General features: G+C 38.1%; 1 protein-coding gene across 7 annotated transcripts in view; it reads right to left on the bottom strand.

Annotated features, from left to right (window-relative positions):
* Positions 1-27603, bottom strand: part of NT5DC1 (5'-nucleotidase domain containing 1) — a 146989-nt gene that overhangs the window by 62182 nt on the left and 57204 nt on the right. The window lies entirely within an intron of this gene.

Below are 27603 nucleotides of genomic sequence, written 5' to 3'. Positions count from 1 at the left end.
CCAAGGTCACACAGTTTAAGTCCAAACTCACATTCATCTCTTAAATATCACATACACCCCTACTCTCTACATACCTAATTAAGTGCATTGAAAGTCCATGTGACAAATTCTTACCATGATATTCATGATTATAAATTTTCATCTGAGTAATGGGCAAACGGAGATTAACTGGATGCATTTGATAAGCCCCAATTCTCATCTTCCTTTGATTTTTTTACTCATTTTTATTCTGGACAAAAAAAAAAAAAAGGAAATAGCGCAATCAGTGTAGCTCACAAGTAGCCAAACTGATTTGAATTCATCTCTGATGTTTCCTGCTCTGTTGCTGGTGACAACAGAAACAAACAATAAAAACCTGGCAGCCTGAAGTTTCAGGAAGTACAAACACTGAAATACTGTATATTGATATACATACTTTAAGGACTTGGGTATTAGGAGGAACACCTCACATTTTATTTTATTTTTTAAAAAGATTTTATTTATTTATTTGAGAGAGAGCAAGCTAGAGACAGAGGAAGACGGAGACTCCCCGCTAAGCAGGAAGCCTGATGTGGGACCCAGGACCCCGGGACCCAGGACCATGACCTGAGCCGAAGGCAGACACTTAACCGACTGAGCCACCCAGGCGCCCAAGACACTCAAATTTTAGATGGTGATTCTAGAAAATTATATAACCTACATTACACAACAATGTTTCGACAATTTTGTAGATGATTTTTAGCAACAGGAAGATTTTCTTTATAGGCAGTTTATACAGAGTACTTTCCTACTGACTTCATTCCATATACTTGGTGGTACAATGCATATTGAATAATGGAGATGTGGTTATTCCTATGGATAATTAATCACATACATAAAAATCCTTTTGAGTTAGACAGTAACTGCTGTAGGCTACTTCATCTTATCAACAAACAATAAATCTATCCATAAATATTTATGAAGCCCCTACTAAGTAGAAATCACTTGCACTAAAAAACCTTTTTCTTTCTTTTGAACCTCCTCTCACTTTCCCCTTCCACAGAGAAATGGGAGCTACAGCAGAGTAAGTCCAGCAGGGTTTTGTGTTTACTTATAGTTAACATTTTTGGAAGACGTCCAATTCTCTTCCTTGCTTTGTATCTCATAGCAATTGATGCAGAGTTTGGGTCAGAAGCATAAATTCTTGCCAAACTACAGAAGGAAGGATAGGAGTTAATTATTCTCTCTCTTTCTGTAAGATACTGACTTTTAGGGCAAACTAATGTTAAATGGGTAGAAACGCACTACATTTTTAAAGAACGTTTTCTCCTGCTAGTAGCATTTAAGCTCAGGAGTCCAGAGACTCAAGCCCTGCCCCTAGTTCTGATGCTCACTCACTATGCAACTCTGGGGAAGTCACTTCCGGCCTCTGAGCCTCAGTTTCCGAATTTAATTTTTTTTATTTTTATTTTTATTTATTTTTATTTTTTATTTATATATTTGAGAGAGAGAGAGAGAGAGAGAAACAGCATGAGAGGGGATAGGGTCAGAGGGAGAAGCAGGCTCCCCGCTGAGCAGGAAGCCCAATGTGGGACTTGATCCCAGGACTCCGGGATCATGACCTGAGCCGAAGGCAGTCGCTTAACCAACTGAGCCACCCAGGCGCCCCCTCAGTTTCCGAATTTAAAATGCAGAGCTGGAGTCAGACAATTCCTCAAGGCCTGTCCAGCTTGAAATTCTAGGAGTTCCATATACTGGTCTTTATAAATAGGGTTAACTAGTAATGAGAACCGTGGAGAAGCCCTACACGAACCCACCCAATGAAGCTGTAAGAGTGTGGTTCTGGTACCTTCTCGGATTACTGAAATCCACCAGACCTGTCACTTGCTTCTCAGCAGAACAATTCCTTCCATCCATTTTACCTACTGCATGATTCTGGCAGTCCAGCTGTCAAGGATCCAGAGACCACTACATTTTTGGCAGTTTTGCAGGTTTAAAGTCTTTCCTGTTTGATTTTATTCAAGACCCAATAAAGCAAGCAGTTGTGCAAAAGGGAAGGCTTTCTGCATTGCATGTTTACCCCCACAACCACTGTCATTTTTATTCCTCTTGACTTAAATTTAGTTGTGTAAAAAGAGCACCTAACATGATGGGGGGTTTGTTTGTGTTTTCTCAAGATACAATGGCCCTAACTCCTTATCCCACCTACTGTCTTCCTCACCTCTCTTCCCTCATCCAAATTACTATCCACACTTCCCTCTCTCTATATCCATCTATTGACAGAACAACTTGCCTTCTCTTTCAAAATAAGAACCACCAGAAATTACTTCCTTGCATCATGTGGCCATAACCTCACGTTTCAAGGAAAAAAACAGGATTTCACATGATAATAAAAGAAAAAAAATAGGAAAATAATTTTTAAAAAGTCCTGTGTTGTCTCAGGGGAGGCTGACTTTGCTTGTTGAAAATGTGGTGAGAGGGAGAGGAGAAAATAAACATACAGAGACTCGTTCCTCCATGCCAGGCACTTCATACACCTCATCTCACTTCACACCCACTACAGGCTCTGTGTTCCATCCCATGGGACAGCTGAAAAAAGCCCTGGGGTTGATGCAGAGAGATGAACTAATCTGCCCATATTTCAACAGAGCTCGTGCAGTTTCCGTGATATCATGCTGCTCACATTACTTGGCCACTCTCTGAAAAGCGTGAAAAGAAGGACGTGCATTTCATTGAAATCAGCTTAAAAATCCTGTTTCCACAAAGGTACCTCGACAATTCGAGAGAAAAAAAGAGAAAAAAATCTCAAAAGGCCCACGCATACATATAGCCTGGCCTCCGATAAAATAATTACGTATTTCCTTTGAATGGACGCTAAGAAGCACTTCACCCTTAACTAAGTCACTGCTGCAGGCCATTGCTTCCCTGGCCCCCCCTTCTGCATATGAATGGATTTCTGTATCCACTCCCATTAAGGGTACAGTTCTATTAAAATCATTTTCTTCACCCCCAGAACATTTTACCATAGCCAACTATAAATATTTACTTTCACTTGACAAGCAAGAGCCTTTTTAAGGGAGAGAAAAACAGTCTGCAGGGCAGGTTTAAACTTTTGAACTTTACTTCATCCACAGGAACTACAGAGGGCCAGCAGTCTCGGAGTCTCCGAGTCTCCCCGTGTCACCCCGCACTCCCTTGTTTGTCTGAATGCTCATTCACGTGTTCTTCCTAATGTACAAAGGATCTGAAGTACTTTTACGAAATGCTTACAAATAAGATAGAGATCTATAAAGAATACACATCATGATCAAAGGAAATTAGAGTAAAATGTCAACACAACGCAAAAAAATAAAGTGCAAATACATAGTGATACAGGGATTATATAGAAGTCACAAATTGGACTCTGAGCTTACTGGCACTCAAAATGGGGAAAGGTAGCTACATAGATGGAGGATTACACAATCCTAATGGTCTAAGAGAGAAATAAGTTCTAGTTAATGAATTGAGGTAAAGCTTTCACCACAATTTTATACCTAAAAAAATTTCTCAAGAGTGAAATTGAAAGAGAGCAAAATTCACGTAGGAAAGGTTTTCCTCAGCATCTTATTTCAACCAGATTTGTTTGATGTATCTTCGGAAAAATCAAGGTAACGATAGGTGAAGACTTTGCTATAAGATGAGAATGTGCAAGGTTACAACTTCTAAGGATTTATAAGGTCTGTTTTAAATAAGGTTCTAATGTGTGAATCAATGTAAATGTTTTATTTATCCACTGCAATTACAAACTTAGAATCCATGCTTTAAGATGATGGAGATAAATAATTTTAAACAAATAAAAGCAAAACAAAACAAAAAACAAGGTACTAGTTATAAAATGGGCCTTATGTCCTTAACTCAGAATTTATAGGTGTTTCTTGAAAGAAATTACTGTAAAAAATACGCACATAAAGCAAAAAAACCAAAAAACTACACTTTAGTGAAATATTATAAAGCAAACATTCATGTGATCACTGACCAGGTCAAGAAATAAAACGCTTCCAGGGCCCGGAAACCCTCCAACACCACTGCCCAAAGGTAACTACTGTCCTGATGATATTCATGGTACTCACATCTTTGCTTTTCTGGTTTGATCAGTTACCTGTGCTCTAGTTTATCCCATTCCACAATTTATTACATAAAATTACATATTACATAAATTGTATCATAGAATATATACTTCTTGTATCTAGATTTTCCTTTCTCTCACTATGTTTTTAAGATTCATCCTTATTGTTGGAATAGCTAGAATTTCTTCAGTTTCATTTGTGAGTAGAATTCCATTGTATGATATATAACTTGTCAACTGCACTGTTGATGGACACTTGGGTTATCTCTAATTTTGGGCTATCGTGAATGCCAGTAAGAACATTCTGTATGGTATATATTGTGGCATGGAATGCCTGAGTCAGAAAAAGTTCATTTTCAACTTTACAAGATAATACCCAACAATTTTCAAAACTAGCTCAACCAATTTACATTCCCACCAGCAGTTTGGAGGGTTCACATTTGCTCTATATCCTCACCAACCACTGAGATCACCAGACTCTTTAATGCTAACCATGCCTGGGTGGCTCAGTCGGTTAAGTGTCTGCCTTCAGGTCAGGTCATGATTCCAGGATTCTGGGATCAAGCCCTGCATCAGGCTCTCTGCTCGGCGGGGAATCGGCTTCTCCCTCTGCTGCTGTTCCCCCTGCTTGTGTGCTCTCTCTCTCAAATAAATAAATAAAATCTTTAAAAAATATTTTACAATTTACTGCATAATGAGCTTGTGACAGGTTTTGTTCATTTACCCCTAGATACTTGAAATTTTGTGATGTTACTGCAAATGGTAGTTAAAATATTTTAGTTTCTGATTGACTGTGCTGAGCTCTGGATACACAATTGATTTTTACATAATGAATGAAAGTGGTGATGGCAAGCTGCCCTGTCTTATTTCCAATTTCAAAGAGAACACTTTCGATAAGAGCATGAAATTTTAGAGCTATTCTGTAATGAGATCAAAGTTCTTTTCTATTCCTAGTTTCCTAAGACTTAAAAAAAAATAAATAAATAAAAATTACGAATGGACACTGAGTTTTACCAACTGGATTTTTCTGAATCTATGCATGTAATCATGACTTTTTCCCTTTAATCTAATATTCTTTAATTCGCTGATATCATGAATTAAATTGATATTCTAATGTTAAGTTGATCTTGCACTCTGGTGGTGAGGGGAGTAGCTTTTTATATATTCTTAGTTTCCTAATATATTTTTTAATATTTTATTTATTTATTTGAGAGAGAGAGAATGAGAGAGAGAGAGCACATGAGAGGGCTTAGGGTCAGAGGGAGAAGCAGACTCCCTGCCGAGCAGGGAGCCCGATGCGGGACTCGATCCCGGGACTCCAGGATCATGACCTGAGCCGAAGGCAGTCGCTTAACCAACTGAGCCACCCAGGCGCCCAGTTTGCTAATATTTTTATAAGATTCTTTTGTATCTATACTACATTATACTCTTTTTTATATTAAGTATCCAATGTTTACAATGTTTATTTATCTGACAGTCCTAAAGTTATCACTATTTTTATATTATTATAAAAATTGGCAGATACATGGAAAAATAGAGAAGACAGTATAATAAACTGCTATTCCCACCACTCAGCTTTTACAGTTATCAATCTCTTCATCTATATAGCTCTCCTACACCTCAGCTGGATTATCTTAAATTCAAGGCACCACATATCACTTCATAAATTCTTCAGTATGTATATCTAAAAGATACGGTCTCTTATCTAACCATAGAACATGTGACAAATGTAACAATAATTCTTTAATCCACCATTTTCCAGTGTTGAGAATGTCACCAGTGTCTCCTACCCAGTTTGTTTTTACAACTGGTTTATTTGAATCAAGATCCAAACAAGACCCACAAATTGCATTTAAATTTAATTAAATTGCTCCTCATCTACAGTCCTGCCTCTTTTTCCTTGCCATTTATTTATTGATGGAACTGGGTCATCTTCCCCATGGCACTTCCCCCTTCCTGGACTCTGCTTATTGCATCACTACAGTGTCAGTTACCTTGTCACTTTAGTTCTACTTCCTATCAACTGGTGATTCAAGAAGTTTAATGCAATCTGGGTTTGATATTTTGGCATGAACTTTTAATTTAATTTTATTATGTTACGTTAGTCACCATACAGTACATCATTAGTTTTTGATGTAGTGTTCCATGATTCATTGTTTGCGTATAACACCCAGTGCTCCATTCAATACGTGCCCCCCTTAATACTCATCACCAGGCTAACCCATCCCCCCACACCCTCCCCTCTAGAACCTCAGTTTGTTTCTCAGAGTCCATAGTCTCTCATGGTTCGTCTCCCCCTCTGATTTCCCCCCCTTCATTTTTCCCTTCATACTATCTTTTTCTTTTTTTTTTTTTTTGTAAACATATAATGTATTATTTGTTTCAGAGGTACAGGTCTGTGATTCGTCAGTCTTACACAATTCACAGCACTCACCATAGCACATACCCTCCCCAATGTCTATCACCCAGCCACCCCATCCCTCCCACCCCCCACCACTCGAGCAATGCTCAGTTTGTTTCCCGAGATTAAGAATTCCTCATATCAGTGAGATCACATGATACATGTCTTTCTCTGATTGACTTATTTCACTTAGCATAATACTCTCTAGTTCCATCCACATCGTTGCAAATGGCAAGTTTTTTTTTTTTTTGATGGCTGCATAATAGTCCATTGTATATATATACATCTTCTTCATCTGTTGATGGACATCTTGGCTCTTTCCATAGTTTGGCTATTGTGGACATTGCTGCTATAAACATCAGGGTGTACGTACCCCTTGGGATCACTACATTTGTATCTTTGGGTTAAATACCCAGCAGTGCAATTGCTGGGTCATACAGTAGCTCTATTTTCAACTTTTTGAGGAACCTCCATACTGTTTTCCAGAGTGGCTGCACCAGCTTGCCTTCCCACCAACAGTGTAGGAGGGTTCCCCTTTCTCCGCATCCCCGCCAACATCTGTCGTTTCCTGACTTGTTAATTTTAGCCATTCTGACTGGTGTGAGGTGGTATGTCTAATTGAGGTTTTGATTTGGATTTCCCTGATGCCGAGCGATATTGAGCACTTTTTCATGTGTGTGTTGGCCATTTGGATGTCTTCTTTGCAAAAATGTCTGTTCATGTCTTCTGCCCATTTCTTGATTGGATCATTTGTTCTTTGGGTGTTGAGTTTGATAAGTTCTTTATAGATTTTGGATACTAGCCCTTTATCTGATATGTCATCTGCAAATATCTTCTCCCGTTCTGTCGGTTGTCTTTTGGTTTTGTTGACTGTTTCCTTTGCTTTGCAAAAGCTTTTTATCTTGATGAAGTCCCAATAGTTCATTTTTGCCCTTGCTTCCCTTACCTTTGGCAATGTGTCTAGGAAGAAGTTGCTGCAGCTGAGGTCGAAGAGGTTGCCGCCTGTGTTCTCCTCTAGGATTTTGATGGACTCCTGTCTCACATTTAGGTCTTTCAACCATTTTGAGTCTATTTTTGTGTGTGGTGTAAGGAAATGGTCCAGTTTCATTCTTCTGCATGTGGCTGTCCAATTTCCCCAACATCATTGGTTGAAGAGACTGTCTTTTTTCCATTGGACATTCTTTCCTTTGGCATGAAAATTTTATAGATGTTTGTATTTCCTGTTGCATCCAATGAGGAGGCATATGATACATACCTGATTGTTTCTTCTTTTGTGTGGGAAGAATGATCAATAGGTCAAATAGGTGTTATCACCTTCTCCATCAGTCTTCTAAGAGTTTTAGCAGCCACTGATGAACACTGCCTAGATCCATTATTTCATTAGGGATTGCAAAATGTGGAGTCAATTCTATCCCTTTTCCATTTTTAAAAAAAGATTTAAAAAAGGGTGGGGAAGGCAGAGGGAGAGAGTCAAGCAGACTCTGTGCTGAGCAAGGAGCTGGATGCCTGGCTCAATCTCAGGATCCTGAGATCATGACCTGAGCTGAAACTAAGAGTCGGAGGCTTAACTGACTGCGCCACCCAGGTGCACCACCATTTTTTGTTGTTGTTGTTGTTAAAGCTCGAAGTCTTCTCTAAAGACAAATTTTCCTGAATCATCTATTTGGTTACCCTGCATTAGAATCTGTAAAAGAGGGCGCCCGGGTGGCTCAGTCATTAAGCGTCTGCCTTCAGCTCAGGTCATGATCCCAGGGTCCTGGGATCGAGCCCCACATCGGGCTGCCTGCTCCGGGGGAAGTCTGCTTCTCCCTCTCCCACTCCCCCTGCTTGTGTTTCCTCTCTCGCTGTGTCTCTCTCTCTCAAATAAATAAATAAAATCTTTAAAAAAAAAAAGAATCTGTAAAAAAGAAAGAACATAATTCCTTGATTCGTTCCTTTTGTCTACTATTTTCAGAGCTGGTTCCCTTGTACCCCCAAAATGTGACCAATGAGACATTCTATTCCTTTACGAGAATATTTAAAGTAAAATACATCTTTTTCAGACTATCTTTATAATTAATATATTAATTAAAATAATATAAAATAACCATCTAAGGTAAAGAAATAAACATTATCCTTTGGATTAAACCCTTCTCAATTTTATACCAAACCTGATGATATTTAGCAAAAAAAAAAACCCCAAGATTTTTATTGTGCTTCTTGCTATTTTATGCACCTGGAGCTAGAATTTCCCATGCTATCTCTATTTTTCTAACTTTATTCAAATGTTAGATTCGAATAAATGTGAATAAATGTGAACTTGCTACAGAGGGATCACTGGCTAACAAACCTTTTAGGGTAAGAGGGATTTTCTTATCACAAAGAATTCTGCTAGCATTTATGTACACTCTTTGTGTTTCCAAAAGAGAAAAAAAGATCACTCTAAGTAATCCCGGGTGTGGCTGGAACAAACTAGGGCAAAGTTAGGTGTATCCTGATCACATGAGAATCTTGTAACACATATTGAGTTATTGCTGAAGCTGCTTTAGATTCCAGTCATTAAAGTGCCAAATGCTCAATGCAAAACCATTTTCTGATGGCCCTGGGGATGATTAAAACAATTTAATAAACGTATGTTAAATTTTCTAAGAAGTCTTTGTGGTTGCTAATATCCAAGGAAAACAACATGAATGCTAAAACTTTCTGAATGAAATTTCTGAATGAAAGTATTAATACCTGATCAGAAAAAGAATGTCAAGGGGCGCCTGGGTGGCTCAGTTGGTTAAGCGTCTGCCTTTGGCTCAGGTCATGATCCCAGCGTCCTGGGATCGAGCCCCGCATCGAGCCCTGCATCGGGCTCCACAGGGAGCCTGCTTCTCCCTCTCCCCCCGCTCGTGCTCTCTCTCGCTATCGCTCTCTCTCTCAAAATTTTAAAAATCTTAAAAAAAAAGAAAACAAAAAGAACGTCAATCTTCATGCTAATGTAGTTCTCAGAATTCTCCACTTGAATATCATAAGATGAGGAGTATTTCGACATTAACAGTGAAACACACACACTAGGAAAATACTTATTATATACTATTTCTGGAATAAATTGCTATCCCTGTCCTTACAACCATATTGCCTCAAGCGAAGTATCTCCACTGAAGGCTAAATAAATAAAAAGAAAAAAACAGGATTAACATATTTTATTTTACAATTTCACTTGCCTTGACTGTTTTAGGGCCAAGAATTAATCGTTTGTGTAACCATAAAAATGAAGATTATGAACATCTTTTCTTTCTACTACTGCTAATTAGCATTGTGCCCCCAGACACCGAGGAAAAAAGAACTGAAGAGCTGGCAGTGTATATATAGTCAAGAAAGTGCTGCTTAAGGCATGATGATTTATAAAATGGACACTCCAACAGAAGATGTGTTGGGAGCTGCAGGCATTCTTTGGTCTTCACCTGAATCTATCCATGAGTTTTTGTTTTTTGTTGTTGCCATTCTGGGATGCTCACATTTTTGGGTGGGGATCAATCAAGGAGTTTTATTATTAGAGGGAATCTGTTCTATTTTTCCAGAAGTGAGATAAAATTGTAGACTGTTCAATGAAATTGTCTTTACCAATACCATGGTTGTCTTTGCCAATACCACCAGGTTTGAAAAATTCAATCCTGAGAGGTGGGAGCACTTGGTAATTTGCCTTCTGTGTACCATAAGCAGAAAAGGCTCGAAGTAGTTAGCTTTCTACTTCATGGCAGTAATCCCTTTTTATAAAACCGACCAAGGTTTTCACTGTCCAATTTCAGAATTTTTATGTGTGGACATTAAAATATAGAGATGGCTATTGGATTCATTCTATCCCCTCCAATAATCAAGAAAGGAAGACTTCAAGTTAAGGGCTAAATAAGGAAAGTATCCTGAGTCTATACTCAGCTTGTTATAGAATGAGGAGTTTCAAGCAAATTCACTTTCAGTTAGATCTCATAAATTTAGTACAGGTTCCAACTATGTACACACACACACACAAAACTTTCATTATCTATGAAACAATTTATAAAACCTAGATATTTAGGATAAAAAAAGTTTCACTAAGGAAACTCACTGTAGTGGAAAGGTAATGCTTTTATATTGACTATAAAACCAATCTCCAAACTCTAAGGAGCTAGGTCTTTTCTAGTAAAAAACACAGCAAAAAGTCCATCTCTTTTCTCAGGAGAAAATACACAAATGGAATTTTAACGCCCTTTCACATGGTTATGTCAGAATACTAGAAAACATTTAGAACATTATTAATTACTTAGATTATTTAAGAAGCCTTGAAAGATTTGACTGTATTTTAATGTATTATATTTATTTTCCTGTAAATATTTGGATAAATTCCCTGAGTTAAAACATCTAAGGAAACCAACAAGCACAGGGCTTGAATACAGTATTTTGTGAAGCAGATAAAATTTCAATGCAAAGGAAATTTCAGTCTCAAAGACTTCTTTATTTTTTTTTTAAAGATTTATTTATTTATTTGAGAGAGCGAGAATGAGAGAGAGAGAGAGTACATGAGTGGGGGAGGGTCAGAGGGAGACGCAGACTCCCTGCCGAGCAGGGAGCCTGATGCGGGACTCGATCCCGGGACTCCAGGATCATGACCTGAGCTGAAGGCAGTCGCTTAACCAACTGAGCCACCCAGGCGCCCTCAAAGACTTCTTTATGAGAGGTATGTCTGATAGACACTGTGAGGTATAGCACAGTAGGACAGGTCATAGTATATGTACTTATTTTAATCCCAAAAGTCTATCTCAAAAAATGGCAAACATTCTTGTCTATGACAAGCATTTTAAATCTAGCAATAAAGTTCGTATTTTAAAAAATTATATTATTAAAGAGAGGAAAGTTCATGAATATATTTTTAACCCACTTTACAATGAAACAGAATGGAAGCCATGCACAGTATTTAGAAAGTGGTGAGTTTCAATCACAGATATAATAAAGTCTAGATCTTACAGTGGCTCCTGTCTTCGGATATGTTCTATCCAGCTTCTTAATGAATGTAATGCCCTTAAAGTCTGTACCACTCGTGAATGAAAAACACAGTTAATCAAAAAGTATGTCATGAATGCTATCAACAGTCAAGGGAAATAGCAAAAGCACATAATCTGAAGCGAAACTTAATCACTGGTATTGAGAATTTGTTGGAAATGGAAAGCTCATGTAATAAGACTTAATTTTTATAACTGTATGCATGAACTCATTCTGTGAGACACTACTGAATATCTGTATTTAAACTGTGTTACATATTCTATTGTTAAGAAACTGCATTATAAATGGGAACTTCAGATATTAGTTGTGGTACTCTAGATATTTTCTAAGCACACATGGGTCCCAGTATTCAATTCAATAAGATAAGGAATTACATAAAATTGTATCTGAAGTTCCCATTAATTTTCTAAAATTATATGGGGGAAGAAAAAGATGTTTTCAAAGGGGAAAGATGAAAAACATAGACTAATACAAAAAGAAATTTGTAAAAAAAAAAAAAGAAATTTGTACTACTATCAGTTTATTAGCTAACTACTACAGAAAAGTTAATGACTTTTGCTAGTACTTAAGTCTCTAACAGAAATTTTTTGTTTATATACTTCCTTTTTAGTATATCAATATTTTGAAACAAAGTTGAAAACAAATGTGGAAAAAAGGTTGGTTGTGGTTTTAAATTAAACTAAAAGTATTGGTTGAAGGAAATCTGTATGTTATGTAAAAAGGTTTCACTATTCTGGGTTTTTTTTGCATGTTATTACTTAAAGTGAAAAGCTCTAAGAAGCATTGGCCATTTTATGCAAGTCAGAGATTCTACCACATATGAATTGACAGGGAGAAAAAGAAGTATTAGAACTAGTGAAACAAACCAAGAAGTTAGTGAACACTGACTGGGATTTTTTTACTGTTCTCAAGGGATGAGAATGGCTCATGAACTTCTACCATTCCCACTAGCTTTGATCCTTAACAAGTTAAGAATAGTTAATGGGACCGGGGAAGTATTCTGTAGCATACGTACAGTCTCTTAGGCAAACAAATTTTTAAAAGTGTCTTACAATGTCTTTTTTTAAAAAAAGTGTTATCATACAAATTAACACACACACACACACACACACACACGTTAACTACTAAATTACCATTTTCAAGAAACATTTTGGTATTTCCATTCCAGGGGAAGTAGCAAGTGAAAGATGAAAGTTTCCAGACAGAAAGGCAGGGACAGAAGACAGGCATAGTTTTGATTAGTTCTTGTCAGAATAGGAATTTCACGAATGAGCTAGAAAAACCAGCATCTGATATTCTAACTCCAGCTTTCCAATTTAAGAAGAAAAAAAAAATACTGTGCCTTATTTTACCAAAACCTCGGTAGTTCTTTCCAGTATATCCAGCTAGACACCTTTTCCCAGAAATTGGGTTCTTGTTTTTTCTTCATCTGTTTGTAAGCCATGTACTCAGATGGCTGCCAATGTTGTCTTCTTCTATATTTTAAGTTCTTGTGGGTTGAAATGTTATTATGCAGATTTTTCTTCTGCACAGTGCTTGGCAAGCCCCAGGTATCACAATGGTAATGATGACATTGCATATTAGAGTCTCTAAAAATTGTGTCAGAACATGTAATAAGTGAATCATACAAAAAGTCAAGATCTTGATTACTCTCTATTTCTAAATCAACTGTGGCAATGTTACCTTCATTCTCTATTTCAATTTCCTCTTCTAAAAGTTTACTATATATGAGAACTAATATGCTTTGCTATAACTATTTCCAATACTTCCATTCCCAAAGCATCAGTACTAAACAGCTGTTAAGATTTCTCAGGGACAATGTTAATCATAAGCCCTCAGAAGAATTTTCAGATATCTATAAGAGTAAAATACATCACTAAAATATAATGAATGACATCTTTTCTTAGATAAATACCCCTATTTAAAAAGTCAAAACAGCCCCAAAGGTATAATTCTGTTTTAAATAACCACTAGATTATTATAATCTATAATAAATCCAATTGTTTTGATTATACAGTTTATTTCAAGAAGTCAAATATGGAGCCAAAATTTCTAGTTTAGAATGTTTTGCTCAAAGTATACCACATGTCTTAACTTGGTTATGTGAATTAAATTATGGTTATGACTTTTTTGTTGTAACAAATTCTTCCTCCAAAAGGGATATCACTTCTCTACACTTAAAATTACATATATATTTCGAAAAAGAAATCTCAAGAATAATACTAAGATATATATAAAAAAATTATTGGGGCGCCTGGGTGGCTCAGTTGGTTAAGCGACTGCCTTCGGCTCAGGTCATGATCCTGGAGTCCTGGATTGAGTCCCACATCAGGCTCCCTGCTCAGCAGGGAGTCTGCTTCTCCCTCTGACCCTCCTTCCTCTCATGCTCTCTGTCTCTCATTCTCTCTCTCGCAAATAAATAAAAATCTTAAAAAAAAAATTATTAAATGCTTGAGAAATTTATTAACACTATGAGAACCTGTTAACAAAAGAAACACTTTATTATACTTCATGAGAGAAGTTCATGGTGAAAGTTCCATTTTATAGCTGCACCATAATGATGTTTAGTATAGATCTAAGAGGATTCTAATATACATAATTTTCCTATAAGCAGTTATTAAGAAAATATCAAAGGAAAGATGAAAATAAAGCTATGATTCTGTTAACTTCCAAAGCTTAAGAATAAAATGACTAGAAAAAAAAGGGGATCTGCCTTTAAAAAAATAAAACTACCTCTTACATACTACTTAATATAAAGTAAGCAAAATCTAAAAATGGAGTATCTTAAAGTACAGTATAATCAATTAATTTTCCTTGTGACCTGAGAGATACTGATAATCAGTAAAATATGGAGGCAGAAACAACAGGGAAGTTGCAAAAAAAATAGCACAAATAAGGAATAAATTCTCTCCTTTCACTAAGCCTACTGTGCTTAAATCTGTAAAATTCTTGCTCTTCCTGAAAACACTATAAATCCTGCACTGCTCATTCATTAGAGAGCTTCGACCTGATTTTAGTAAGAAAACTGATTTTATGTTACACCATAAACACTAAGTAGGTATTTTCTAAGAATTCGCATAATCTGCAGATGAGTATCTTTATTTAGTAGAAAAAGTTTAGGCAGGATATGGAATAGCTGAAAAATGAATAAGCAAGTTCTGCTTTTGGTCTGGATGAGGAAGGATGTAGAAGATCTTCACTCTTGCCCAGAGCACAGCAAATCCTCAGATAAACCTCAACAAAGCACATTTCTGTAAAAAACACATAAGAGTTGCGAACACAGAGAAATGTGAAAAAATGAAACAGGAAGAGGTCACTTTCATATCTTGGACCTGTGGCTGAACTTGGAGAACGAGCCCCCAGAGGAGGACAGTTTGTCAGGCAAGAAGAAACCAGACAGACTCTGGATGTGTCTGTGGTCTCCCTTGTCAGATCTAAATCTGGAAGGACTCCAAATGCAAAGGCAATCTTGCCTGGTAAGTCACTGTCCCACACGTGGGAAATTTAGGAATCACTAGAGGTGGGCTAGAGAGGACGCACGACCTAGCTTACTTGTGGCAGTGCGGTGGGGGACAAGGGCCAGCTGCAATCAAAGCTGGTAAGACGCTGGCTACGATTTTAAAAAACTGCCACAAGCCACGTGTGGGACAGCACGTGAGTCTGAAGTGGCTAAGAACACCTGACCAGAGGGTCTTTGCGCTCACTTGGAAGGTTTTCCCTCAGGCCTCTCCTGGGTACTCATAAGAAGACTGGGGAACGCGCAGGGTACCTGACAGAGCGCTCATACTGGTGTACGTTTTATTGTGTATAAAGTGTATCTCAATAAAGTTAAATTTCTAAAGTCTATAAACTAAACCGATTCATTGATTTTTCAAACAAATAGATAATCTTGCTCATGGAAATAACTCTCTATCCCTTATAAATAATTATGGTGCTTATGCAATAACCTGACCGTTAGCAAAAGATCAAAACAGTTTATTACAAAACATAACTCTTTCACATGCATCTTTAAAACTACAGGAAAGGGGCGCCTGGGTGGCTCAGTCGTTAAGCGTCTGCCTTCAGCTCAGGTCAGGATCCCAGGGTCCTGGGATCGAGCCCCACATCGGGCTCCCTGCTCGGCGGGAAGCCTGCTTCTCCCTCTCCCACTCCCCCTGCTTGTGTTCCCTCTCTCGCTGTCTCTCTTTCTGTCAAATGGATGGATAAAATCTTAAAAAAATAAATAAATAAAACTACAGGAAACCTATGCTATTCTAACATGGCTTCTGTAGAGATTATAAGCGACAATATTCGTAGTCCTGTTAGACTGAATTAACCATGTCCTATGTTACCAGCAGGTTGCAAAGCAGGTGGTAGAATTACTGACTGCATCCTTCAAAAGAGTACAGCAAAAGCAAAATACAAGTAAAAAATAAAAAAGTTTGGGAGCTAGAAGTAGTCTAGGTTTTATCTGGATAAAAATTCAAGATGGTTTTCATTAAAAAACAAAAACAAAAGAACTTCATTAAAATAGTAAAGGAAAGATGCCAGAATTCTATAGTCTGCCTACTCTTCATTAAGTTGTTCTTCATTACTTATATCATGAAAACAAACAAGAATAAGGAATACTTTATTCACGTAACATTTGCAGTCTGAATTTTATAATTGGTGGTGAAAATACAGTCAAATCTAGTCACGGGCATAATTTGAGTTGGATTTCCGTGAACACGCATACCATGTTTTGCCTTGGGAGAGAGGAAAAGAATTAACACTGAAGAGAGTCCTGTTAGCAGGTCTATCTGTAATGTTTCTTAGAGAAAAATTCCAGAAAAGTATCTTTGTATCCCCTGTTTCAGGTATGGGAGTTTACTTCTCAATCCCCCAACCCCAAATGTGGGCTGGACCTAGTGACTTGCTTCCAAAAAACAGAGTATGAAATGGGGACAAACAGTAACTCCACAGTCGAGAAACCTGGCAACTGCTATGTTGGTTAGTTAGGTAATCAAGGTTAACGTTACCACTGGTATTACAGTGAAAGCATATATATCCCTGATACGAAGCGACAAGAATATCTTTTCACCTCTGTGAGGGTCTAACCCACAACTCCAGCTGAGTCATGGGAAAAACATCAGACAAACCCAAATGGAGGGACATTTTACAAAGTACTTGGCTAGTACTCCTCAAGATTGTCAGGGTCATGGAAATAAGGAAAGACTGGGAAAATGCCATAGACCAAAAGAGACTAATAGTAAGACATGAAGACTGAATGCAATGTGGTATCCTGAATGGGATCCTGGAAAAGCATGTGAGTGGAAAACTCGTGAAATCCAAATGAAGACTCGAGTTTAATTCATAGTAATGTACCAATGTTGAGTCTCGGTTTTGACAAATCAATCACACGGCGCTGTAAAATGGTAACATTAGAAAAAACTGGATGAAGGCTATACAGGATCTCTCCATCTTATCTTTGATACTTACCTGTCAGTTTAGGGATTACTCCAAAACAAAAAGTTTATAAACCAGTAACAACAATTCTTTTTTTTAAAGTAACATATCTAGGAATGAAGAGGAGGCCAAGGGGGTTCTCTGACCTGTATGTGGTTTTGAGGAGCACTTGCCATCACTCAGCTTTTCCGCCACTGTTGCTCAGATGGGAACACTCCACGTGAATGAAGCTCAAGGCTCTAACATGCACAGACAGACTGTTCATCCCCTCATACCACAACACTAGAATATTCTTTCCTGTTGGCCAGAAACCATGCAGCTAGAGGACACCTCCAGTGTCTTCATTATTTCTCTACATCATCTGGCCACCAGCCTAGACAGGTAAAGGTATTTCAATTTCAGGCTGCTAAAGGCAAAAGTACCAATTTCCACCTTTTTTAAAACTTACTGTTAAAAGTTCCAATTGTGTAGCCCTCTAAGACAAAATTTTGAGAGCCCTGATGTGTATTTCTTGTGAGTGGCAAGAAGCTGCCTCCTAGACAGGTACATAGTCAGTTTATCATTCAGATGGACATTTCTAGTGGCTGTGGTTTTGACACTTACATAGTGTTTTTAGTTATTTTTAGTATATTGTGTTGAATTTATTCACATGATGGACTACAGAAAAAAGACAGGAAGCAAAAGGATGACAAATTTTGAACTTTTCTGTGAATTGCATTTATCTGATCAAATTTCTTATGCAACAAATCAAGATATCTCTGTTAGTTCAGGAAAAAAAAAAAGGTTAAAAGAAACAATATAAAGATCATTTTATCCTAAGTGGTTATCCACACCTGCAGTGAGAGATCATAGAGAAATGCTTGCAAATTGAACCCTGAAACATTCTTTCTTATCTTATTCTTTAGAAACCAAACAGGAACAAAGAGAGTAGATTTTCCTAGTGGTCAAAATCCAAGAATTCCAGACATCCAGACATGAAAAGTTTTTGACTATTTTTGATGCCTTAACACATAAAGGAACATAACAAACACTTAAAAATTTCTCTACAAATAATTTTTTATGTAATTAAACAAAATATATTACCTGTTATACAGAGAAAACAAAATTTTTTTATAACTGTAAGAGTATTACTAAAATAAACCTTATATAATCTTTAACGTAATATATATAATATTATATCAAATCCTATACCATGTAAAGATGACAAAATAATTTTCAAAATTTCAATGAGGGAATCATGGATCATTACTTAGAAAAGGGTTCACAAATTTATAAAGGTCAGGAAATGCTCAATCACCTTGATTTACAGATGGAAAAAACTGAAGCCCAAAATTTGTTTAAACTCCTACACAGTCTGGATGAAAGTGATAGCGTTAGGATGGACAAGAACCTAGCTCTCTCTTCTTCCTCACAATCTTTCCACAACATAATTTCTTTCTTTCTTTTTTTTTTAAGATTTTCTTTATTTATTTGTCAGAGAGAGAGAGCACAAGCAGGGGGAGAGGCAGGCAGAGAGAGAGGCAGGTTCCCTGCTAAGCAGGGAGCCCAATGCAGGACTCGATCCCAGACCCTGGGATCATGACCTGAGCCAAAGGCAGATGCTTAACCGACTAAGCCATCCAGGCGTCCCTCCACAACATAATTTCTTCTTTAAGATACTGGAACCTTCATCTGGGTGCTTATCCATCATCAAAATCCTTCCCACTATGCAGAATAAGTCAGAAGACTCTCATCCTCGGACTTCCTTGGACATAGGAACTGAATTTAAAGGCAACTCTTTAAGCCTATCTTTTTTTTTTTTTTTAAAGATTTTATTCATTTATTTGAGAGAGAGAATGAGGTAGAGAGAGCATGAGAGGGGGGAGGGTCAGAGGGAGAAGCAGACTCCCCACTGAGCAGGGAGCCTGATGCGGGACTCGATCCCAGGACTCCAGGATCATGACCTGAGCCGAAGGCAGTCGCTAAGCCTATCTTTTTTTTTTTTTTTTTGCTAAGCCTATCTTTAACACCAAAACACGAGTTGCAGAAATTACACAATCATACAAATGGTTGTCCCAAGGCTCCTCATTGCATCCCAGTTACCCAGCACAGCCCCACTATTCCTACTATGGGAGGAAAGTTAAAAATTTAGAGTTCTGGAGTAATCTTTACAATCCAAAATAGAACCGAAAACAGCAGAGAAAAGCAGAGGGGTGCAGGGGATCTCTATGGGAAAATCCAGCCACATCAAAGGTGGAATAAGTGGTCTTCCAATGTCATCACTGCCCTATTCCAAGTCTCCCCAGAAACTAGTTCTTAAGTTATATGACATTATGATTTAAACAAACATTTTGTAAGTGCAGATCTGAAATCCAATTATTCTTATTTTAATAATCATCTTTACCACCACTAACACTTAAAAAACATGACTTGTTTTAGAAGAAGTGAAAACACTATAAATCCTGCACTGCTCATTCATTAGAGAGCTTCTACCTGATTTTAGTAAGAAAACTGATTTTATGTTACACCATAAACACTAAGTAGGTATTTTCTAAGAATTCACATAATCTGCAGATGAGTATCTTTATTTAGTAGAAAAAGTTTAGGCAGAATATGGAATAGCTGAAAAATGAACAAGCAAGTTCTGCTTTTGGTCTGGATACCTTGAGTGTAGTGGCTTTTTGGAACAGTGTCTATTTGTAATTTCTGTCTCAAACCTCTTTCACAAAATAATGCTCTTCTAAGCCGGGGGGCGGGGCGGGGAACCCAACAAGCCCAAGCCTCACATACTTATTTGATTTTATGATTTGTATTCTTTGTAAAATAATACTCTTGGCAAGTAATTAATAAATAAAGTGATTAAGCATTAAAATATGCAAAGCTGTAACAGTGGTGATGATTACATTAACCATTCATTCACACATGTATTAATTTATTCAACAACAGCTTATTGAACACCTACTATGGGTCAAGTATTGTGTTGGGGATAAAAACCAAAGATGAACGTTTACTACTTTTAAAGATATTACAGGCCAGTAGAGACCAACAGCTCTGTGAACCAAATCGAAAGAAGAGTGGTAGGGTAGTAACAGGCTAAAATGAGGTCACAGAGGAGGAAAGGCAGGGGTGAACCACAGAATTATGTGGGAAAGCATGTGTCTGGAAAGGTCTCAGGGAAGGGGTGATCCTCGAGTTGGGAGTCTGAAAGATAAGCTGGCCTTCGAAGATGATGGGGGGATGGGAGGAGAGCAAGATCTTTCAAGCTGATCAGCTAAAGTATGACCTACTATAAGTACACTGGAAAATGGCAAGCAAGTAGCTTGGTAAAGCCTTGGGGAAGCGAAGCCCAGTAACAGCCAGGGCTTGGCTATTGCTAAGAAACAGGTCTCTATGCATAAAGAGTTCTTAAAATAGATAGATAAATAAATAAATAAATAGTTCTTAATTGTTTCTGAACATAGATTCTTTAGGATTTAAAGGTAACAACAAAATCAGTAACTGCAGGGGATTCATTACTTACTATCAATCAGGCACTTTATATATATTTCATATTTAAGTTTGTATTCACAACTGTAGGGAATAGGAATTATTTCTATCAGAGAATGGCAGTTAGGTAATTTGCCCCCAAACACACCAGTTAAGTGGCAGGATGAAATTCAAACTCGGTTTAACTTAAGCCTGTGTCCTAGGGACCCTCTCTTTAAAAAAAGAAAAAAAAAAAAAGTACATACATGTACACCATTATTTTCTTCTTCTCCTTCAGGTCACACCCTCAATCATGGGGAGGGGGGCATGAAGTTATCTCTTTTGATTCCACATCCCTCTAGCAACCACTCCCTCTCTCTTTGCTTCACAGCAAAAACCAATAGAGTTGTCTACACTGATCATATCCACTTCCTCACTTCCCATTTTTCTTTCAAACTAGTCTTCTTACTGAAGTGAACAGTTATCTGCTATGGACAATGTCAGCTGTGGCGTCCATATCGCTAATCCAGTGGCCAACTAACTGCCCTTACATTACCTGAGAGCTCAACAGGTCACTGCTTTATTCTTTTAGCCCTAGGACACCATTCTCCCCTATTTTTTTGTTTTACTTTTCTCCTTCCTTTATCTGACCTTCTTCTCAGCTCCCCTTCTGCCTGAAGGAATTTGAAATGTTGGACTGTCCCTCTCTCAGCCCCAGGTTTTTCTTCCAGTCTTGGAGGACTTTATAATTTGAATCAGAAGGATAACTAGAGGGGTGCCTGGGTGGCTCAGGTGGTTGAGCATTCAACCCTTGATTTTGGCTCAGGTCATGATCTCAGGGTCGTGGGATCGAGCCCCGTCTCAGGCTCTGTGTGGAGTGGCGTGGAGCCTGTTTAAGATTCTCTCTCTCCATCTCCCTCTACCCCTCTCCCCTGGTCATGTACGTGCTTGCTCTCTTTAAAAAAAAAAAAAACTGGACAAGGTTTAAAAAAATATATGCTTAAACGTACTGGAGAGTCAAAAACTCAATGAAGATTTAAGGGGACAAAATGAGGAAGGCAGAAACCCAGACAGGTAAGGCTGAAACCTGGGGCCTCTTCTTGGAATCAGGGGCAACACCAATTCCAAAAGAGGTAAAAGAAAGTCTAAGAAGCCTCAAGAAGCTTGGGGCACAAAAAAAGAGTCCAGTACCTCCCAAGGTTGGTTGGAGGCTAATAAACCCTCCACGATTTGTGTGGTAACCCAAAGGACAATACTATATGAGTCAGTGTGAACCAGACATGATACAGTTCTCATCGGCCTGAAGCACAACTCCAAATCATCTCAATCTTTGAAAAATGAATTAAAAGTATTGCAGGATTGCTAGTGCCTTAGCTGCTTGCCAGAAGCAAAGTTAAGTTCTCTGCAGAAAGTCACCATCATAGGACACAAATTTCTTCTATAACTGTTATAAGATAGCTGATATTAATAAAAAATTATCAGATACACAGAGACAATATAACATGAAAACACAATAAAACAAAACAAAAAAAGACAGAAAAACAGATGATAAAACCAGATCCACAGGGGGTCCTATGGTATAAGGAGATGGACTTAAAAAAACACGCATAGTAAATGCAAGGAGCTACAAGATAAAAATGAAGATTTGTCAGGGAACCGTAAAATATTAAAGGAACAAAATGGAATTCTAGATCTGAAAAATACCATAACCAAAATTAAAGTTTAAACAGGTATGCAGATTAGATACAGTTAAAGAGAGAATGAGAAAAGAGGTCAGAAGACAGATCAGAAGAAAACTGACAAATAACAGAAGAGAAAATATTGACAAAAAGGTAAGAGATGTAAAGCATCAGTAAAAATACCTTCTAAAACATCTGTAAGTGAAATTCCAGAAAGAGAGAAGAAAGAAAAAGAACTGAAGCAATATTTTTGGTGATAAAGATTCAGAATTTCCCCCAAACCAACCAATGGTATTAAACACACATTTGAGAAGTCTTGCAAATCCCGAGGAGGATAAAGAAAAATAAAACTGTACAAAGGAACATCCCCAAAAAAGCTAAAAACCGAAAACAGAGAAATTTTTCTTACTGGTCTGAACAAAATAGATTACCCTCTAAAGAACAATTTGACAATTAACTTCCAACACAAAACAACAGAAAATAGAACATTTGGTGGAAAACAACCACTAACTTAGACTTCCAATCTTAGAGAAAATATCCTTCACCCACAGAAGGTGAAATAAAAACATTTTCAGAAAACAGATACCAAATACACAGGGTAAGTTATTTTACATTTCGGTTGAGCTAAATGATCGTATCTATTCATTACAACTTGGGAGCTATGCAAGGTAATTACTCAACAATGGCCACAGTTATTGTACTTTCTAAGAAAGCTCTACTTTCCAAGACACTGAGGACAATTATTGTTTTCAAGCAATTCAAATCAATTTAGAAACCGATGGGAGGCTAGAAGGATTAAGAAAAGAAGCAAACAACACTCATAAATTTATAAAATGTTTGAATTTCATCAAATGAAATTAGTGCAGTTAGTCAGTGTCACAAATATTTATTTTTATTTGCCTTAGAACATTGTTCTATTTGAACTAATTTTATAAATGCTTTTCAAGTATAAAGTATATCACTTACACATAGGATGCATTTTATTACAAGTACATAGATCGTCGTGATAAAAGCCTATAAAGATCTTTCTAAAGTCAAATGCTCTAAATCATCTGTGATTTAGTTTTCTTGAGGGCAAGAACTAGGTCTTAACCATCTTTATAACTCCTATAGCATGCCTGGCACAACCACCTCTGCACATAGTAGGCTCCCCCAAATAATTTACTTACTGAACAAAATTCAGAAAGACAAGAAAAGCAAGATGCTTCCATCAGCTCAATTCCTAATGAGAAAAAAATTATTCTCAATTCAAAGTTGAAACTGGAATATTCAATATTTTCAGCCCTCTCATCTTTTTTTTTTTTTAAGATTTTATTCATTTATTTGACAGAGAGAGACAGCGAGAGAGGGAACACAAGCAGGGGGAGTGGGAGAGGGAGAAGCAGGCCTCCCGCCGAGCAGGGAGCCCGATGCGGGGCTCGATCCCAGGACCCCGGGATCCTGACCTGAGCCAGAGGCAGACGCTTAACGACTGAGCCACCCAGGCGCCCCCAGCCCTCTCATCTTTAAAGAGAAACAACCATAATGAAATTGACTTCATGGAATGATTTTCTTCTTTGGCAGATATAACATGAAAGGAGGCCCCTTTGGAAATGTACAAGTTTCCCATAGATGTAGATTATAACAGTACTACTTTCCAAATATACTGTTGACCTGGTTTTAAGAGGTTTTTCCATGGGCGCCTGGGTGGCTCAGCTAGTTGGGTGTCTGACTCTTAATTTCGGCCCAGGTCATGATCTCAGGGTCGTGGGATTGAGCCCTGTGTCGGGCTCCATGCTGGGCGTGGAGCCTGCTTAAGATTCTCTCTCCCCCTCTGCCCCCACCCCCAACTCATGCTCTTTCTCTCAAAAAAAAAAATAAAAAGTTTTTCCATTCATCAGCACGTAGAAAAGGTCATCAGCGTTGTGTGGCTCTCGGGAGCATAACAAAAAATACCGGTCACAGCTACAGCACAAAGATTCAGTAAGTGGGTAAATTAATTATTTACATGATGTCAAGAAAATCTGACATAGTCGTGATGTTGAAAAAGGGTCTTCAACAATTAGGACAGTCTATAATTCATAGTACATCTAGACTTGGGGGCAGTAAAGAACAAAGAAGTGGGAAAAAATGAACAATCATTTATGTGTAAATTGTCAAATCTGGATAATTAGGAAAAAGGATGTGAACAAAAAAGGGAATAGGACTGAAGATTTGGTATGAAGTCTCTCTTTTGTCTTTATAGAAAAAGAAGGTTAAGTTTCTCTGGCTTTCGATAAGAATAAACACACAGCTGAGTCAATTTTAAAAAGGAGTAAGAGAATAAAAATCAATAAATACACTGCATATTTTTTAAAATATCACTGATCCCAAAAGAATGACATTAAGAAGCCAGTCTCCTGTATTAACTTCCTCACGTTGTTGGTTAGTAGGTAAGTAGATGCCAAAGTAATTTTCCTTCTAAAATGCACACATCATTTAGGTTTATTAATTAAAACTACTGAAGGATTTGTTCTCTGAGCCACCCCAGGGCAAATGTTCATGCCAAGGTGTCATCCCATTCTTGCATTAACACAAATTCCCCAATTCCCATCCACATCTCAAAAAGTCACTGACTGCTGGAAAACAACAGAAATTTATTCTCTTCTGGAAATGAATCAGAAGGCAGACCATCCTTCGGTGGCCAGCATATGATTCAGCAGAGCTTTGTATAAAAAGTACAAAGTTCAAAAATGACCCCCAAACAGCTCTGGAAGGAGTGGATTATTTTTACCCTTCCTGGAATTCTTACTGGCAGCATCTATGAACTTCTGCCCGTGTGTAACCGAAGAATACACCGGGATGACAAACTAGTGACTTTTAAAGAGCAGCCAACAACAAGCACTTAGGGACCTTTTCAGCAAATACAGGTAGGAGAAACCAAATGTATGACAGTTGGTTGCTATGACCAATAATGTAATTAAATGCAAAACAGGGCATGAACACTGGCTGTGACTGTTTCGGCAATCTCTGAGAAGAGATAATAAAACGTATTTACAGAAAATAGGATACTTTTTTCCTGTGTCTCATAAGATTGTTTGTAATTTTTGTCTTCATTTTAAGCAGTGGTTAAATTAAAAAGTGAATCCTTTACGAATGACAGTATTTTTTACCCCCTGGATGTGAAGAGACACCAGAGTAGGCAATTTCAGCAGGAGGAAAGCATCCATGTAGATGCACCGAAACGGGTGTTTGAAATTTCACGTCTCTTCAAGTGAGGCGTCCTCTTTAAAAGCAGTCCCGGACCTGCTCTCACTTTAGTAAAACGCAATGCCTCCCAACTACAAAGAATCAGTACTGTTAACGACAAAGTTACTCTGTAGTAAGAATGGCAGTGGGGCACCGTGCACTCATCACAGCGAGCGAAAGAAATTCCAAAGTCCTTGCAAGTTCAGAGGAATTGCCTTCTTCTGAGCTCCAGCTGCCAGTATGCTGCTTTTTCTCTCTAGGAAGGGTTAAGTGTCAAATAGAAGATGGGAAGGAACGACCGGAGAGAAAAGGACAAAAAGGTACAATGGATATGTGTGCTTTTTGTTTTTATGTTCTTGTAATGCCTGTGAGGCATTTTGCTTTTGTACGTTAAGAATGCTGTGGGTCGTCTAAAAGATGCACAAATCCCGGGCCCCAGGGCTTTCAGAAGGAGCCTCACTAGGTGGGGGTCAGGTGGGCTGCTGGGCTTCACCCTCAGTCTCTGACTTCCCTCTTGAAAGCCTCTGAACCCAAGCCCACCTGCCACCTCTCTGCCCCTCTTCATCAGCTCCCGGTTCTAATTCAGTTTGACTGTTTTGCTTTGTTAAAAAATGGGGCCAAACTTGGGGAGGATGTGGAGGTACCCTCTCTTGTGGTTTCATATGCTTTTGGTTACAGTCTAGTGTAAAAGGATAACTTGAAAAAATTTCAACTTCACACATACTTGATCTCCCTTGGAACTCAAATCTCTTCAGCAATTCATGTCAATATATTTTGAATTACGAAAACAAAACAAAACAAAACATTTTGTTTTAAGTCTTTGATGCTGGCTTTTGGCAGACGGTTTGTCAATGTAGTTTCAATCCTTTGAACCTGTCCCCACGGTTCATTTCCTACTCTCTGAGGTTCTGAGGTAGCAGGAAAGAATGAAAGAGTGGGGAAGTCCATGAAAGTCCATAAAAGTTATCTGTCTAGGGTTCCACTCACAACAGAGTGGTCCTGCACAATTTGACATTGTTACAGAAGCTTAGAGCACTGCAATTAATTCAAAAGATGGGGGGGGTCCTCACTCTTAGACCACATGAATAAAGAAAACATGAGACAGAGGGAAAAAGGACAAATATCTGAGATACCTATAAGTAAAGGTTAGTTTTGTTTTCCCATTTCCACCCCAAACAATCCAGGTAATGTGCAGCCCAAAGCTTAATCTCCTCCCTTCCCTGTCTTTTCGGTAGAGGGGAGGTAGTGTTATGGAATGAACATACTTTGGCAAAGAGAAAAGAAAAGCAGAACAGAATGAACAAGCTGTCCTGAGAAAAGATGCAGCAAGCCTTCTCCCAGGGAGTACGTGGCTCTCCATGGGCCAGGGGCTGGGTTCAGGGACCGGGGCCCTGAGAAGAGCACAGGGATGGTGGGAAGCATTGTGCTGTGATGGCGGGGGGGTTGGGGCGGGGGGAGAGGACTGGAAGCCGGAGTTATTGTCATCTGAGCTTTACTGTCTTCATATCCATAGATACCTTTTTTTCCCCAGATTATTTATTTATTTATTTGACACAGAAATAGAGAGAGAGAGAGAGAGAGAGAGAGAAAGCAGGGGGAACAGGAGGCAGAGGGAGAGAGAGAAGCAGACTCCCCGAGGGAAGCCCAACATGGGGCTCGATCCCAGGACCCTGAGATCATGCCCTGAGCTGAAGGCAGACGCTTAACCGACTGAGCCACCTATGCACCCCCATAGATATCTTTGATGTAATTTTCAAACATAATTCTTATTTAAGATACAATGAATTTTTATTTAAAAGCAAATATAAAAGCAGGATAAGGATGGCTTCAGGGTCATCCCACCTGACTTCTCTCTCCCGTCTCTACCTGATCAAATTCATCTTTCAGGGCAACGTTAAATTATCTTTACTTCCAGGAAGGCTTCCTCATGCTTTCCCCATCCATCCCCAATTAGCAAATGTAATTTCTCTTCCCTTACTTCATCTGTGTCTTCTTTATGACCTCTTCCTTCCTACTCTGTACTATACATAGCTCAGTAATCCTTTCACAGATTATCCCAGATCCTTGGAGTAGTTAGGAGATGAGGTTATGTGTAACTATCATGACGTATGTTTTCTATCAATGCTTAAGAGCACTAGAGTCATGTTAAATATCTGTACCCTTAATTAATCCAAAGGGAGAAATATTCCAATGCCATATTGTATTCAGCTGGGCATGTATAAAGTCTATACACTCACGGCAAAATGAAGTTCTTTCTATTCTAACAGCCTGATTTCAAATCTGCACAGGGAGTAAAAACACAACAGATAAAGATGGCGTGGTTGTAGGTTTTTTTAAAAAAAATCCTGAACAATGTTTTCTACTTTTACCTCATAAAAATGTTA

Source organism: Mirounga angustirostris, unplaced genomic scaffold, assembly GCF_029215605.1.
Source record: "Mirounga angustirostris isolate CCGP_5_RB_7025 unplaced genomic scaffold, mMirAng1.0.hap1 SCAF_8, whole genome shotgun sequence".
In the NCBI taxonomy this organism is placed as follows: Eukaryota; Metazoa; Chordata; class Mammalia; order Carnivora; family Phocidae; genus Mirounga; species Mirounga angustirostris.
The sequence above is the reverse complement of the archived record's forward strand: the minus strand, read 5'-3'. Positions and strand labels throughout refer to the sequence as shown.